Source organism: Chaetodon auriga, chromosome 1 (genome assembly GCF_051107435.1).
Source record: "Chaetodon auriga isolate fChaAug3 chromosome 1, fChaAug3.hap1, whole genome shotgun sequence".
NCBI classification, from domain to species: domain Eukaryota; kingdom Metazoa; phylum Chordata; class Actinopteri; order Chaetodontiformes; family Chaetodontidae; genus Chaetodon; species Chaetodon auriga.
Window position 1 is genome coordinate 9,141,431 of NC_135074.1, and position 16,839 is coordinate 9,158,269.

Consider the following 16,839-nt stretch of genomic DNA (forward strand, 5'->3'; position numbering starts at 1 on the left):
TTTTTGATCACCAGCCAATGTGGCTGGTGACCTTCTAAAGTTACCAGCCAATCAGAATTTCCACTAGCCAAATTTTTTCCCGGTGAAAATAAGAGATTATGAGTGCCACTGAATACATTTGATCATTTTATTTACATTGTTGGCATGAAAAATGCACAGAAAGTACAACACATGAAACAAAATATACACAGAAAGTGCAAACATTTAATTTATACAAACAAAAAATGCTGTCAGATTAATTATTTTATAGAAGACATTTTTCCAGTAAGTATTTAGTATCATTACATTCCTAATAAAATGTATTTTTCCTTTCAACTTAAAGTGTTTCTGCTTTCGTTCTTTAATAAGAAATATATATAAGTAACAGCCATGACTTAAACACTTGCAAAAAATTGCATTGGTAATAAATTGAATTATGTATGTACAACTAGAAAACACAAATAGTGCAGCAGTCAGTATTGCAGACTCCTTAGGCTCTCCTGATGACTTCGGGCACTCTCATGGTCCTTTACTGCCTCGACTTTAAAAGTATTAGTCCCCACCACAAAATTATTCGTCTTGTTTTTTTCTTTCATGTACATGCGGCAGTCCTTACAAAACATGACGGTATTTTCGTGATCAAACACAAGCCATTCACGACCTGTCAGCCATTTAGCGTTAAACTTTCTTTTCTTCGTTTCGCACGCTTTATCGACATTCTCATCCCCTGCCTCCTTCCTCTTCTCGCCCCCAGACATCTGTCCCAACCACGCATTTAGTTTAACTTTACTTTTTACTTTTAGCTAGCTCAGTCTCCTTTTTTACAGTTCATACGCCGCCGTTCATTCTTCTTCTTCTTCTTTGTGTTTGCGTTTCCGTGGTTTCTCGCGCCGGTTGCACTACAGACTGTAGTGTGCCTGCGCACAGCCAATGGGCGTCTTGTACGTCATCACGTAGCATTACGACAGTGTTCATGGGAAATGTAGGACGGACTGTCAGGGGGACAAATGACCGAGAAGTGTAGAGCGGCTCTGACTGACATGATTGCCTAATGCATTACCGGCCAAATTGGCTAGTAAGTTTTTATTTACACCCGCCAATATGAATTTTAACCCGCATTTGGCGGGTTGGCGGGTGTTAATTTAGAACCCTGCCTACTACTGAAAATACTTCATCCTGTAAATGTCACATCATTGCAAATACTGTAGTTGCCAAATATATAGAGCAGGTGTAAAACTGGTGGTATATTGCGTCTTTACAATACAATACTGTACAATGCAATACAGTATAAAATGAGATCAGCAAGTACACACAATTAACTGAGTGAATTATTACAGAAATACAGCTATAAAATGTTTATGCAACAGTATTAATATAGTTAATTGTTTTTACCACATTGTACTTTTTCAGTACTGTATGAGTTTTTCCTTTTTTGGGTTTGATGGAGGCAATGTCAGGTCCACTGAGGCCTACAATGACTGAACGTGAAGAGCTGTTTTTATCTGTTAATTTGATAAATGCAGCCAAACCATCCATCTGATTTATGTCTATCTATCTATCTATCTATCTATCTATCTATCTATCTATCTATAGGCAGACATACATACACATAATTACACATACAACACAGATAAACATGCACACGCCATCCAGCTCTCTGCTCTCGGTTTGTTTCATAATCATTCAAGCTACATCTTAGGTTATACATTACATTTTTTATTTTTATTTTTTATTTTTTTATTGAAAAGAGGAATAGCACAATTAAGACAACTGACCTTGTGGAGTCACACAAGAGATCTGCTTTCAGTTCTTCTTTGGTATGTGCTGAGGAAGTGAAATCATCCATGGTCATGAATATAAATGAGCCCACACGGAGAGAATTAGACCATATTCTATAATTTACAGGGAACACACAATGTGTTTATACTTTCACATGCATACGTGCTGAGAATCTAGTATATAATAATTAGTTATTCATATTTTTTTCACTGGTGCTTAGTCAGTGAGTTTTTCAAAGAAGACGGCTTTGTTTACTGAGCTGTGTACCAGATGCCATTGTTTACAAGTTATAACTGGAGTAATAGGTCATGTTCAATCTATCAAGTGCTGAGGGGTTAGGAAACACCACTAACATAAGATAGTTTACTCTCTGTCTTTTGGTTTGATTCCGCAGTGGTGCTTTTACAGTAAAAACAGTAGGGGGAGATGCAACTCTCCTCTCTTTTGTGACAATGCAGGGAGAATTTGGTAAATAATTAATTATTATGAGTGACTGCAGATACATGATGCAGGTAACTCTGAGCAATATGTCACAAAAGACAGCATCCAGGCATAGATGATGAACTGTCAAGAAGGCTGGCAGACTGACAATGAAGCATGAGCAGCTTTCACTATGATGACAGGTGGATGTATATGGTAGCAAGATATTTTGACACCTATCTGTTTTTCTGCAAAAATAAATTTTTTTTCGTTTGATTACGACTTCCAAACTGGCTGGATGGAAGCTCTCTGTAATGTTCATTTTAATCTTATTGTAGGTGGATGGGGAATTCTGGACTGGAAGATAGCGAGAAGTAGTCAATAAAAGTGAAAGTATTAAGTTTTTGGAAATGCCATTTATCCACGTCTAAACTCTTTCAAAGTGTGCACTCATTATGTAGACTTACTATTTAGTGGAAAAATGAACAGATATTATTAATAAGGCTCCTAACCTTTCCACCACCCTCTCTGCCATTGTGGTCTCAGTTACAGTAAATGAGGCCATTCCTCTCAGTAAGTTGTGCCTAAGTTGAACAAGTTTTACTCATTATATTCATATGAATACATTGGCCGATTTTGAAAAGACCAAAGTACAATGCAATTACAGTCATCCTTGTGTTTCTTGCAAAATACAATGAACTCACAGGAAAGACAGATTAGTTCATATACAAATCAATGGCTTGATTCAAACTCCTTCCAAACACGACTCAAGAATATATCCTAATGTTCCACATTCATAATTTTGTTGTTCTTGCCTCAGTGGCCTGTGTGTCTGCTGGAAGCACAAAGGAAGACTCTGGGACACCAGGCGTCAAGCCACCACTGTCACTGTAGACTGAGTGCCAATTGCCCTGCATCCTAAATTTTATCTCTTGTGCCAGCTGTAAGCTGTGCTGATACAGTTGAACTGCTCAGCTTTGAACCCTTGACTTTACTCCTTGCAGGCGTTGGGCATTTCCAATGGAACGAGGAGCGCCTCCGAAGACACTGAGGACAAAAAAGGGTCAAAATACATGCAAGAAAATAGTTTGGCTGGGAACACACACTAACATAACACTCCTGGTGATAGATATTAAACAGGGTAGTTTACCAGAAAATGAGTTCAAAAGCTTTGGGCTTGTGACTTGGAGGTTGCTGGTTTGTCAAACCGGCACAAAAAGCAAACAAGGCTTAAAGCCTAACAAGCAAGACTGAGATTATTGATGGCAGCTACCAGATCTAAAAGTGTGAATATATCGCTATGAAACAGCTTTCAAGATAACTCCTCAAAAAAATGTAGCTCTTGGTCAACATTCCCAACTAAATGAAGCCTAACATTTCATTCAGCATTTAATCTGCTGAATACAGAGGCTAAATACTGGGAAAGCTGTAACACAGGAGGAGGAGGAACGGCAGTTTTCAAGACTTGTGTGAAGACTGAGCCAAAAGGAGTGTATTTGGCTGCAAATTACCAACGTCAGCATATGGATGGAGAACAGAGGTTTTGAGAGCGTTTTGATACTTCTGATCCATTTCAAATGCCCCGTCACTCCCAGGATCATTTTTTATCATCATAAACCCAAGATGACCAAGATGCAGGCCTTACAATCACTTTTCAAGACAGGGGATGAGAAAACTACTAAGTCTCCTCCACAAACTGACCCTGTCCCTCTCCTACAAACATGCTTCAGTCAGTTAGGCAGACAATGGAGTGTGGTGAGAAGCACAATTGACTCAGAGTATTTACTCTCTTCACATGACCAGAAGAGGATTTAATTAAAGCACAAAAAGCCGCCTGCAGGCAGATGGGCGCTGCTGAGTGGGTTCTTACTGTAATACCTTCCGGTGAGCAGACACATGTGTCTGTGACAGAAGTGGGTAAAGAAGGATTTTACAAAATGTTATTATTCATATTATTCAAATATATCTAATTCCTCCAAAAGCAGAATATTTTCATGTTAAGTACACCACTATTATTATGCCAGTAGTGCAAAAAAGAATTCTAGATGACTGAAATACAAAAAATAATGCAAACCTTATAGTAAATTTTGCGTGTGGCATTAAACCCACGACACCTCACCCATTGACAAGGGGAAATAAATCTACGATTGTAATCTGCTGGCTCCCCTCCAACTCTAGTCCTTAACCTCAGGTAACTTGTTCCAAATGTATTTGGAGTGTATAAATCAAAATGTGCGATGCAGATAGTAAGATTATGGATGTTAGGATGATTGAAAATGCAAATGAAGAGATCTTTTAAACTGAGTTGAAGTGGGATAACCACTGTACACTGCATCACTAAATTAGAGTTAGATTAAATTAAAGTAAGAGTAAACTGAGCCTGGGTGGGTGTAGTTCATAAAAAATGCCGTGTGTCTCTCCTCTGTGTAACCAATGCACCATGCACAGATCAGTCAGTTGAAAATATAAATTGTAAGGCAGAAGGTTTTTTTTTTTTTTTTTCCCCAAGCTGCTGGATGACAGTGTAAAGCCTTACTTGTACCAGAGAGCTCAAGGTGTGAAGGAAAGCAAGAATATGAATGTGAATGAGGCGAGTGCTGAAAAAGAAGCACATAAAAAGAAACCTTCTTGAAATTTAAAATAGCTTGTGGGCACAATGACACCACTCTGCTGTTACACAAATGAAAACAAACACGCAAACAAAAACAAAACTCTTCTGTTGATCAGATTAATCTATAACTTTATCAGATTCTTTCAGCCTATAGACGGTAAACTGCAGACAATGCGGCAGAAAAAGACTCAGATTCCATGAAATGTAGTCAATGACAGCAGTCAAATATTAGAGAAAATCCTCAGAGAAGTCCTTCCTCCTTCCTTCCTCCTCCTTTCCTGGTCTGCAACTTTAAGATGCTACAAAGTGTTCTCTCTGTTCATCACACAAGCCATCGCATCAAACCCTTCTCCTGTTCTGATCACTCGAAATTAGTATCAGTATGTCTTCGACAATGAACGAGTGCTGCTCGGTTCCTTTGCATCGTGTGTCTGGTTCTTGTGTGACCTTGGAATTCCACCAATTTGATTCAATTTGGCTTCCTTCCACCAGTTGAGGACAAAAATCTGTATTTGCTATATTTGTCACATTGTAATCTATGACAAAGCAAAGGAAGATGTGACAATGGGTTTAAAACACAAGGCACAGCAGGATGGTTTTAGGTCAAGGCTAATTATTAACATTAATTACACTGATAAGTTAGCAGTTTCATTGTTCGCTGATTTCAGAACAGGAGTCGGCGCCACACAGTAGAAACAAGAGCACTGCTGATTTGAAAATTATGCTACAGCGTAGAACTCCACCTGCATGGAGACACTGATCACTATCTGAACAAAACACAAAGGGCTGAGTTAACAGAATAATGGAAATTGTAGCTAAGGCTCCCTCAGCAGGTGGTCTGTGTGAGGTAGAGTTACACTGATTAGTTACTCATGAAGCATATGAATAATAGGCTAATTACTGCAACACCCTCCACTGCAGTAAGAAATGAAACCAACGGTGTTTTGACAACCTCAGACATAACAGCGCAGAGAAAATCGATCACAGTGGAGGGGGTGTAGCTTAGCGATAAGTTTGGTGTGGTGCATATTTCATGCTGCCTGATCTACTGACGGCCTCGCTATTACAATTTGCATCCTGTGTTTCAATCTATGGATGACACCATTGTTTTAGAACATTGTGTGTGTGTGTGTGTGTGTGTGTGTGTGTGTGTGTGTGTGTGTATTGAATGAATTGATCAGTCAAATTTGCTCTCATTTGGGCCGTGAAAAGGCCCAAGCAATGATGTGGCTTAAGGGATTTTGTATTGCAATTCAATACTTTACATTTATGGAATTCTGGGTTGTTTTTCCAGACAGACGAACGGCGTCTGGATAACGAGGACCAGCATTTGTGGCTGCATGGACGATGGTCCAAATCAATCTTGATTTGTCACGTGGAATTGATCTATTGAGGCAACATGTACACTGCTCCAAGGTCAGTGTCCTTTCATCTTGATGCAGCTGCACAGACTATTCACTCATGATTTTCTGACGTTTTCATTGTGATGTGGGTTTAAATGTTTTTATAAAATGTTTTTATTTTACTCTCAACATACAAGTCATCATTCATTGAGACACTCATAATAACTTATAACTATCCATGAGGTGACCTTGGCAGCTGGAATACATGCACACAAACAAAAACACCAACATACCAACAGTTTATACCAACAGCTTACTGAAATGTAAATATCAATGCTTAAAAAGTCTTGCATTTGCCTGAAACACTGCACTGTCATCTTTACTTTACTGTAAGACTTCTATCCTTCAAAGTTTGACAGTCACTATGTTTGCATCCCCATGGGTGCAATGTTGGTGGCACAAGTATGATGTGCCAATTCCTTTCCATCTGCCGAGATGCCAGAGCGAGAAATGAATGGTCTGGTAGAGTCGGCTCTGCTTGTTTCCATCTTGTTAATATGCCTCTGAGAGGCCCGCTGTAGTCAGGAGACTCACTAGAGGCCAATCTCCAGAGAGGTGAACAAGATAAACATGACTATAGGAGGCAGTGGAGACCTTCAGAGCTGCGTAAATAACCTTGTGTGGAGTAGAGGACAAGTAGCTCTGCTCCGCTCTTTTTGCACAGAGAGAACTATTCAGAGCTACATTAAGCTGAAAGCCAATAAGGAGTATATGGGCAAATCAAGGTCGTATTGCTGCCTTGTTAGCAAGCAATAGTCAACTTAAAGATTCACCAGAAAAAAGAATAACGCTGTATGAGCCCTCTCTCTGACCGTCTGACCAAAAGTTGGATTTCACTGAGCCCTGGTTTGGTATCATGTTGGTAGCATGAACCAGCATATACCAAAGCATACATTCTGCATACATTATATATTATCATATATCATATTTCAATTTCCAACATATATACTGTATGTGTTGGAAAATTAATTGCACTGGGAAGCAGGTTTCACACCTGCGAGGGCGTGTACGGCCAGATTGGACGGATCATTCTCTGCTCTGGTTCAGCCTGTTCAGTTTAATGTACCTAAATCACTATTCTTTAACATAATCTCTAACATCCTGTCTAACAAACCTGCTTCTTTTGAAGACTGTTTTTCACATCCTAACTTGTAAAATGTGTTCAGACAGATCTGAATTTATTCAGGGAATCATTCTGACGGCTTTTAAAGATGATTTAACACAATCAACATAATCTAGGAGCTGGAAAACACCAGCCCTGCGACCTTAGCTAAAATGTCCAGTTTATGCTGAGATGACTATTTTGGGTGATTTCACTCAATGGAACTGAAAGATATCTCTAAATTCTTTTGGCCATCTTATTTAGATATCTATTCAGGAGAAAAATATTCAAAACTCCTCTCCTCACCTGACTGGCTCTGGTTGAGGAGGTAAAGAAGACTGAAATTCACTAGCTTCTACCCACCAGGGCTCTGCACGCCTCACTCTATGGAGGGGTTGGAACCCATTTTTCCCTTAGTTTCTATCTGCTTGTAGCTAGTCACATGTTTTTAATGCATCTTGTTTTTCCCAGTGAGAGATGACTTGGTGAATGTGTTTTATATCTGGCGTTCCCATCATGACAGCTTCTCAGTGAAAGTGGTCAGCAAAGGCCTTCACATTTAAGACCAAGGGTGCAGAGAAATTAGGCCCTACAGTTTTCCTCTGATGGCTAAAGGGGGCCTTTCTGAAGTTACAATGAATCTGAGCTCTTCAAACATCATGCTGTCTTGGGAGGTACTGTAGTCTTTTCAGCGTAGTTGATAAAATGCCTCAGTTTTACACAGCAACTTGCAACTGATACAGCAGTAATTACAGCAGGTTGGTGGATTTAAACCTGATGACTTAGTCACAGTCCTGCATCAGGCTGCTGCCACATTTTGAAAGCTGAGATTTCTACTTTTAACACTAACCAGGACATGTGCTGTTTGTCATATGATACCACTGTGTTACAAACACTCTAGACTAGCATCAGTGTTAATTATAGCGTGGAGAAGCCTGTGATAAGTCATTTGATTGATGTGATCACTGCAGCACCTTATTCCAGAATTTAAACAATTATGAAGATCCATATGTAGGCTATTTATATCAATTACTGTTCTTGTTACTGGTCTTTTACTGTTCCTATCCACTAGATACTATTAACAAATCAGGAGGTGGAAGTCTGCCTTACCTGAATACAGCATCTTATATTCATGAGCACTGTCAAAATGGCAATATGAGAGAATATGAGCCCACAAAAGATAGTCCCTTGGGAAAATTGCATAGTTCCAGTGAGAAGCTTTTAGTTTAATAGCAGAATTATTTGAGGTGAATGTAAAATAGTGGAAACTGAAAGCAGAGTGTGTTACGAGACATTTGTTACTGCTTGAGAAGAGAATGAATATGGCAGGATAATGCTCGTATTCTTTATATTCTCTGCATATAAATTTGCACCAGAGGGTCTTCACAGTATGCTAATTCCAGCCTTGACCTTCACACATGTAAACACTGTATCTGACCAGTATAATTAGCTCAAACAGTCAAACTAGTTCACTGAAGGTTGCAAGAATTGGCATACATTGTACGATTCTGTACCCGACTTAAGGAGGGCGATGACTGTGGATGCACTTAGCAACACCTGATGCCTGTGGGGGTAGGTGAGAACACAGTAACAACCAGGACACGTGTGCCTGCATGCTCAGTGAAGAGTGCTTAAAGCAAAGCTTAAAAATACAAATGGAGGCTCATAAAGGAAGATGACCTCTATCCGATGCTGTTTAAATTTCCAAATGTACTTTAAAAACAAGAGTAATAAAACTATGGCAGATGGTGAGGAAAAGGGATGAGGTTAGTGTAGGCAGAGCCAAATCCAGATCAAAGGCTGCTCTCTCTGCAGGTTAAGCAACAGTCACATCCATAACCCGGGACAGCTGTTTATGATTGAAGAGGATTAGGGACAGCACACATATTTCATCAGGATTTATCCTCGTCAAATTCTAAAAGTAGATTTCACTAAAGCCTCTCACTTTAGCTCTGAAATATTGTAATTATTATGCAACTTCTTTCCAGCGGAGGTCAGCTGTGCCAGTGCCTCAGGCATTTGGCAGATCAGTCATGATTACCCTCAAATGTCCTTCAGGTTTAACAGTGCAGGGGTAGAAAGAATAGGTACCATCTGTTTTCATTTCAAAATGACGCAAATGCTTGTAGTGGACGTACAGTCAATCAAAATTAACACGCAAGGAAACTGTAACCCTGAGTCTGTTGTGGACATGCTGCAGTGTAAAGACACTTTCACTGTCTGCAGCTGAGTTTTGTGTGAGAGACATTTCATTTGGCTGAGAGAGACAACCAGGGGAAAGAGGTTTAGGTTTGTTTCATGCAGCTTTAATTATGCAGTAACATCACGGAACATTGACTAATGGTGGATCACTTCACTAAAAATGTACATTTATGTTCTTCTAGTGACAATTAGCAAGTGTTAATCAGGTCAAATAAAACACACATAAAATTGTTTAGAATTAGATGTGTGTGTGTGTGTGTGTGTGTGTGTGTGTGTAGACTGTATATTCTGTATACTGTTAGTATCATCTGGCTGAAAACAGCAGGTGTTCTGTCTGAAAGAGCAACACGCAGCTCCACGAGTCCTTAAGCAGCATACGAGCAAACACACACTGAATACACACACAAAGTCTTTCGCCTCTCCTCCTTTTGCTCCTTGTGAATTTTAGAATTAAGAAACTGGAGGCCATCCAGGACTTTCATTTGCGCTTGTCCTTACTCTGCATACTGTAAACGCAAATATGGAAGCAGTCTGACAGGCAGTTATGTCATCATTGACCAAAAAAAAAGAGCTAACCTAACGGCCCAGTTGATTTGGTTGAGAAGTTGAACAGCTGTGAGAGTGTATAAGATCAGAGGTTTTTGATGTGGTACACTGATGCTAATTTAGATTCATTAACTCTATGTAGTGAACACAGTGTCAAAACTGAAAAGGAAACAGAAAAACAAAGAGGGAAGGTTTTATACTGTTTTTGCGTTTGGAGTACGCTGTGATGGAATTATATTCTAATTTATAATGTGTCACTCTTGTCTGTTGTTTTTCCACTCAAATACTTTTATTTCTGTTTTAATTTAAACATCAGCATCAGGAGAAATGCCCCAAACACAGCATGTGTTGACAGTAAAAGGTAAAGAGGATGAAGGAGCCTGTCTCTGTGCCATTGTTATCAGTAGATAATACACCTAATCTTGCACAACAAGCTCAACTGATAGAAACTGGAACATAAACATTATTTACGCTTTGGGCGGGAGAAGTTAATCGCGGGTACATTGGGCTTTATATTCACACAGCGATGCCCCCTGTCCTCAGCGGTGTGCTGTGACAACTGGTTATTCATTTAGCTGTGACACTCCATCACCACAAAATAATTACCTCTCCTGCCAGAGATAGTATGAGATTAAAATATTAATATAATTTAGCTCGCTAATGCATGCAAACGTTTTTTTTTTTTTATCATGATGAAGTGTCCACAGAAAGATATTTTTAGCTCTGCAACCTGCAGTCAAATGAGTTACCCCCACCACTGCGTATATGGGCGACAGATAAAAGAAGAGAAGCTGGTTTTGATTTGAAATATCAGTAAATCCATTATGACTGCTGGCTGTTGATTGGACACCTTGAATGAACAGAAATCTTCCGCCAGCTGATTTATGTGAGAGGGTTGTAAAATGTGAGCAGCCTGAAATGTAGACTCGTAGTACATGCTGGATGAGGGAAGCTCTTATTCAGATGTTATACATTCAAGGTGCTCAGCTCACATCAGCCTACAAAAACATCTATTCAGACAGAAGACCGAGGAAACGTATTATGGGTATGTGTTAGAGCTGAAACGGTTTGGCAAGTAATTGACACAAAATTCATCTGCAATTTTCAGGATTATTTATTCATTTAAAAAATTCTTAAAGGAAACATGACAACAAATGTCTACTGATCAAAAGATTAATCAACAAAGTATTTGGTGCAGTGATAATGATACTGAAATAACCAATAGTTACAGCCCTACATATAATCAAAACACAATATATCAGCTACATACTCGACAAGTCAAGTCAAAGCCTTGTATGTAAACACACACTTTAAGTCATTTTGAATGGACTCGGATGGCCTGCAGACGTTTTCAGGGAAAAGCTCAACTCAATGATTGTGTCACAACAGGTAACAAATACAAAATGAAGGGAATCATTTGGCATTGGTTGGTAAATCATCTCTAGTCATTGATTAATGGGGCATTCTTATCCAGAATGATAGCAGCAGTGAAAATACTTCAGTTTTCTACATTTATAGACATAAGAACACAGCGTACACACAAAAAATGTCCATGAGGTGCTGCTCATTAAATCATTTGACATCACACATTAGCATTATGTGGACCAAAAGAAAAGAAAGAGTTTTTTTTTAATGAAGCAGCTGAGAACTAAAGGCGGTGTGCATGATCCTCAAAAGGATCTTGAAAATAAAAAGCGACTCCTCCAGACCTGCTTTGAGGTAACAGAAGAAAAAGAAGGCAAACCAAGAAAGTCTACCTCAACTTTTCATTCTCTGAACTTAATCATATTGGATATAATGTAATTCTGTGTTTGAAGATGCAGCATCCTTTTCAAAAGACTTTCTTAAAAAAGCCCAAGTGGTCTTTCTTGGGAGACAGGGAAAATCTGGAGGAGCAGTGGGACAGATAATGACAGCGTTACTGCAACAATTTTGAACACCATGAAATAGAGAGGAAATCTTCTTTCAGTTTTTTTTGTTTGTTTTTTTGTTCCTCATTTGAGATTAGGACGCACATTTGTAATCAGATCTAGAGATTTATAATTTGGATAGAAAGACGCTTGATCCCTCAAATCCTTCCTCAAAATGCTTTAAAGTCAGTGTGTATACAAGTGTGCACTATGTACCCTATGGAGAGATGTTATGTAGAAGTTTAAAGAGGGAATTATGGGACAGCTAAATGCAAGTTGAGGGGATCTCAAAATGAAAAAGCAAGTATCTTATCAGTGGGATGAAGTTCGGGGAAGATACTGCAGTTAATATGAAATGAATGCGGGGGTGGAAACCCTTCAGCAATGCAAGAGAGGACATTATCTGCTTCATTAATCCTCACAGACCAGCACACGACACCATGCACTGTAGGATTAACACTGCACTTTACCAAGACTTATCTACCTTATAAGCAAACACTATTAGGATATAGCCTGACAACTGTCATTAATATTCATTCATACATCGCAAATGTCATTTAACTTTTCCGGAGGAACTCCAGTGTGAATGTGCTTTTTTTTTTTTTTTTTTTTTTAGGTTTGAAGCAGTCAAAGAGAGTTGAAAATGACTTTGAAACACATCCTCCCCCTCCTAGCCTTTTTGGTTGATCACAAAGCTCCTCCAGAGTTTGTTTCTGGAAGGCAGCACATTCAAAATGAAAGGGAGTGATCCTGGTAGTTACTGACTGGGAATCAGCAGGGGGAGGAAATTCACGCAGCCTATCTTATCTTGCCTCCCACTCGCATCATTACTGGGCTCTATTGCTGATGATACTCATTGCCCAGTAGCGCAATGCCACACTGATCAACCATTTGCATGCCCTTGCTGGCTGCAGACCTATATAGTAAGTGCCCTGGCATGCCACAAATCAAAAGAAAGCCATGACTTGTTATCTTGTTGCAGCTTTTCCCGGGCCTTTGCTGAGGAGCCATATCTCTAGCTTTGAAGTCAGAGCCACTGGCAATGTCTCAAGCGCTGCTGCCATCAAGTGAGCGCCTCTTCATTAAATCCTTGAGCTGCTTCTAATTACGGCCTATATCAGGAGGCCCTCGGTGCTGGGCACTGGAGCAGAGAACAATGTGCATGACACAAATGCCAAAAATCACACGAGAGGCTGGGGAGACGAGCCGCGGCAGACGAGACAAACCGCCCCTATCTCACTGCAACTCTATTTCAAGACAGAACTTTAAAACCGCACTGTCACAGATGCCATTAACACTCTTCCTGCCATAGATATCAGTCAGCAGAGCAGCAGCAGGGGAACAGAAATAAAAACAGATGATATGATATTCAGGTGAGCTTATATACATACTTTAATCAATGCAGCAGAAGTTTCTTTCCGTCGGCTGGTGTTTCCAAGGCTGCCTACGTGGATGTTTCCCTCTAAGTTAGCAGATTTGCAGCAAGGGATTGTGGGGTGAATTTCATCTGCGTCTTTCATCCTGAAACTCTCTGTTCCCTTGTCACCTACACTCCTAGCTGCTCTATTTATAACTTGTAACCATAACAACTGGTCTTTTCTCTTTGCCAAACGAAAAGAATTCCTGTCACTCGGTGTCTTTGTGCCTCAGATAAATAGAATGTCATCGCACACCAAAACTTTCGTCGGTGTTGACAACGACGTTACTCTCGCAACATGTTAATGGTGATAACTGCGGCTATTAGCAGGGATTTACATTATTATCTTATAGGGAGACAGAGCGTCCCACTGAAACATTGCCTTTTGAATCCCAGGAACAGAACTGGAGCGCTTTGTTCCTGCATGATGAATAAATTGTCAGTGCTAAGGGGTGTCTGACAGAGATGAGTGAGACTTTGAAGAAGAGTATAGGCATTGTTTTCTGGAAAGTTTAATCTACTTTGCATTAGTTTTTAAGACAGAGAAGAGCTGGCAAATAGTTTCCAAGCTCAGATCTGACGTTTTGGAAGGTTTTGATGAGGGAAAAAAAAGGAAACAAGCCTGATGCATGTTTGAGAGTTTGATTAACAAACAGGCACCTTGTTGTTTATGGATAATGCGTTTTAACACAACACAATTGTGTTACCACTTTTACTGAAGCGACCCAGTCATGTGGACACACACACTCACCTGCACACACCCTAAAGTGTAATGATTTACGTTATGGGGACTTGCGTTTCGTTGCCATCAGGAATGTAGGTTTTCATCACTTTTAGGGACATCACATAGACTTACCCCAACCCTTACCTTAACCTTAACTTAAGCCTAACCTTAACCCAAGTCTACACCCTAAAATGTAATGATTTACATCATGGGGACCTGAATTTTGTCCCCACATTGTGACTGTGTAATCAGATTTATGTCCCCGCAACATGAGGAATACATGGGCACACAAACACACACCCACACACATACATGCACAACTCTTCCCATTATGACTTTACGCAGCGGAGCAGGTTATGTTGAACAGAGTCTGAATCACTCCACAATATATGCAGCTGTGGAGTAGTCACGCAGAAACACAAAATGCTGGCAGTTCAGCCTCTCAGGAGCTGAGGCTAACAGGCGTTTAGCTGACGAGGGGTGAAGCCATTGTTTGACTTCTCGCTGCTCCCACCATCCCAGATCCTTTAGTGAGAACTAATTGCTCCCAGAGGGACCAATCCCGTGGTCACACCTAAATGAACCTGACCCAAGTGCATTGCAGGGTAGGGGTGAGATTGTCTCCTCTGTCTAACGTGTGGCAATCTCGCAGGCAGACAGATCCAAGATCAACCAAACACAGGGAGGGGGGGTGAAGCATTAATTCCCTGTAATTATAGTGGAAACCAAAACTGTTTATTTGCAGCAGCACTGATGGAAAATAAATAACGCAGTTTGTCTTGTGGTGTAACAGCAGGGGGATTAAAAATGATTATCGAAATCTTATTATTTCAGAATGTGCTCTGACCTTGTTTGTAATATAATTTGGAGCGCCTTAAAAGATTATGAGATGAGATGAGTCACATTGTAGTTTTCAAATTAAAGAACAGAGTGGTCTGCAGAGGGGCCGGAGTGAATGCTGTGCTAAAAATAAGGATTCAGTCCATTTCAATGCCACGACAAGGTCGAACAGTTAGAGGCCAATCTGTCATCCCAAACTTAATGGACTCAGTAAGAAATATTGAAATGCTTATAATTCAACCACCCGCCTTTATTGCGATTGTGCCATTTGACAAATGTATCAAAATAAAATGTGTCTGAATCTTAGCTTCTCAAAACTCATTCAAAAGTTCTGTCAGGATTTAAAGGACAACTGCTTCAATATCACTGTGATATGTAACTTTGGTGGAACAAATGTCCTCACAGCCACTTTCCGCCTTTATTTATGTAGCTTTTAACTGAAACCAAAGGCAAATTTTCCTGGATTTGAATTTTTACAGTCTACAGAAGCTTACAGAAGCTTTTAGACTGGACTCACAGCAAATTAGAATTTCTTCTTTCTCCAAGGCTGTCCTCCCAAGAAAAAGACAGAATCAGTCGTTTCAGAAAAGTCGTGACGTGTGCTCAAAGTCTTCAAGCAGGAATTTTGACTTTAGTTCAAACGAGGAAATCAAGTGAAGCGGTTGTTTTACAGAACGACAAAGTCAGCAGAGGAAGGATCAGCAAAGCGTTGGATTAACGCGGGAGACTGCATTCATTTCCTGTTTCCAAACCGAAAGTAAACGCTGGTTTCTTTTAACCACGATCATTTCCTAACTGCAACCATGTGGTTATCATTGTAACCATGGTGATGAAGATCCCCTAATCTTTGGAAAGTATTAATGTTAACCCAAACCACGATGTTCCCCCAGCTGTTCCCTAACAAAGTGCTTATTTTAATCAAATCCATGATCTCTGCCTTACCATTACCGAACAGTTTTTTATCTAACAGAACCATAACCATAATGTCACATCATAAAAGCTATTTTTCAATAATAATTTCGAATGATTTTGGAAAGCACTGAAATGATGTCCTGCTATTAGGGGCATCAGAACATTTATTCTAAAGTATTTGGAGGGCTGGTTTTTTCCATTTATTTTTAAATCCTTGAACCTTTTTTAACCTTTGCGAAGTAGGAGGGGACACATGCAAACAGTGCTGTGCAATGAAATTCTTTTTTCCTCCTTCTTTTAATCAAAAGCATCCACTGGGGAGTCGTGAAGACATCTGATGACAGACATTCAGCTTGTCATCAATGCAGGGAATAATAACTCAAACATTTTAACAGCATTGTGCCCTGCCTTAGCTACTCCAACCACATCATCACCTCCACATAAAGTGGATGATGTGACTATTCCTGCTCTGCTTTTATAAAAAAAAAAAGAAAGGAAAACATGAAGAGAGTGCAGAGCTCTCCATTATTCCTTTTCAGCTCTGTTAGTCTGCACAAAACCAGTAAAGGGAGAGAGGCGATAACGCCACTGTTTACATTTGTAGACCAAAAAAAGACAGGTGATATCAAACCAGACATGTTAGTAGGGCTATTACCATCTTAAAAAAGAACTCATTTTGCCTTTAATTAAGCATTTCAAGGACACATTATATATTTCTGGAGAAGATGAACTGGAGGGCTATAGCTAAGGCATCTGCTTTCTCCTGTTATCTAAGAGCTCTTTGTTAGCTTGCTGCAGGTTAATAATCTCCACTTTAAATTTTATCATCTTTAAAATGGAGCAGCCTCTAAAAATCTCTCCTTTCCTTTTCTCTTTGATTTCATTCCTGTGAACGCTCCTCTGAATGTGGAATTCACTACAGCAATAAGCACAGGAGGCTACACAAACAGGATTACTTAGTGTGGGCATGGTGAAAATCAATTCAGGACTGTTT